Below are 1820 nucleotides of genomic sequence, written 5' to 3'. Positions count from 1 at the left end.
TAGCTGAGACAAGCCACCCCAACCAACTTGGTGGCACCACAGTGTCAGCCTTGTCAGGATAGGTCTCCCCAGACCGACCCACTGGCTATGAACATTCAAAACTAACACGAGTCTCAATAAGTGTCCAGTTTAAGGGTAATACATAGAAACATACCAAGGGAACATGAATCAAATATGTACTTTTAATCATTTACAATAAACTCATAAAGTACATCAATTTTGATTGAAGCTAAGGGCATACAAAACTGTCTAACAACTGAGCCTTTTGGGTAGCCTATGAATAGGCAACGACTAGTATTGGATTCCAATTTTTCCGCACTCGTTCTTTTAACGTGCATAGGATAACCGCAAATCTTTAAGTGTCTGACACTTGGTTTCTTTCCGGTCCAAAGTTCGTATGGAGTATTCGGAACCGATTTGGTTGGAACCCGATTCAGCACGTATATCGCAGTCTCTAATGCGTAACCCCAAAAGGATGTGGGTTAACTTTGAGTGTACGAGAAGTAATCGGACCATATCCAATAAGGTCCTAATCCTCCTCTCTGAAACACCATTAAGTTGTGGTGTAGAAGGAGGAGCTAACTGTGGTACTATCTTGTTGACCTTCAAGTAGCCCTTGAATTCGTCAGAGAGATATTCGCCTCCTTGATATGATTGAAGGGCCTTAATTTCTCTCCCTAACTATTTCTCGACCTCTTGTTTGAACTCTTTGAACTTTTTAAAGGATTCGGACTTATGTTTCATTAGGTACACGTAACCATACCGAGAATAATCATCGATAAATGTAATGAAATACACGTGCTGGTTACGAGTCCTAACACTCAGGGGACCACATATATCACTATGTATAAGGTCAAGCGTGCTTGTACACCTTTCAGGCTTACCGTTAAATGGCCATTTTGTCATCTTACCTTGAAGGCAAGGCTCACAAGTGGGAATATCTTATATAGTTAGAAAATCCAAAGGACCATCATTTACCAACCTTGTGATATGGTTAACACCGATATCGCCAAGTCGGTAATGCCACAGGCACGTGGGATTAATGGTATCACGGATTCTTTTCTTGGGGATATCAGCCAACGTAGTTTTGACTATATTAGTTTCTAGAGAAGGATATAGAACATAGAGACTGTTCTCCAGTTCCCTGTATAAGATGAATCTGTTGTTTCTTTTAATAGTAATCATATTACTAAAGAAGACAGAATATCCATCCACACACAGTTTTGAGACAGAAATAAAATTTCTTCTTAAATTCTGTACATAAAGACAATCTTTAAGTACAATTACTCCTCTAAAAATTAACTCTAGGGATCCTATGGCTGCAGCTGTAACACTTGCAGAAGTCCCCAAGTAAAGTATTACTTCTCCTTCACTCAACCTTCTGCTTACCTTGAACCCTTGTAGTTTGTTACACGCATGAGTTGAAGCCTCAGAGTTAATACACCAGGACACAGAAGCTACCAACAAATTGGTTTCTATGACACAAGATTCAAAATTACCTTTCTTGGATTCCAGGTATTAAGGACAATTCCTCTTCCAATGGCTGGCCTAATGGAAGAAATGGCAAGCATCCAATGCCTTGTCTTTCCTCTGTTTCTTGGGTTTGGTGGCCTTCTTCTGGGGCATTCTCTTTGCCCTCCTCTTCTTGCCCTTGCCAGTTTCAACAAGCATGGCAATGGGCTCATCCTTCTTAATTAATTCTTCGGCCCTCTATAACATATTGCTGAGTTCCTATAAGCTGACGTTCATCTTGTTCATGTTGTAATTCATGATGAATGGATTGAATGATGGAGGCAAAGAGTTGAGAATAATGTCTATTT

Source organism: Nelumbo lutea, chromosome 6 (assembly GCF_056320005.1).
Source record: "Nelumbo lutea isolate HS-2025 chromosome 6, American lotus-T2T, whole genome shotgun sequence".
NCBI lineage: Eukaryota > Viridiplantae > Streptophyta > Magnoliopsida > Proteales > Nelumbonaceae > Nelumbo > Nelumbo lutea.
The sequence above is the reverse complement of the archived record's forward strand: the minus strand, read 5'-3'. Positions refer to the sequence as shown.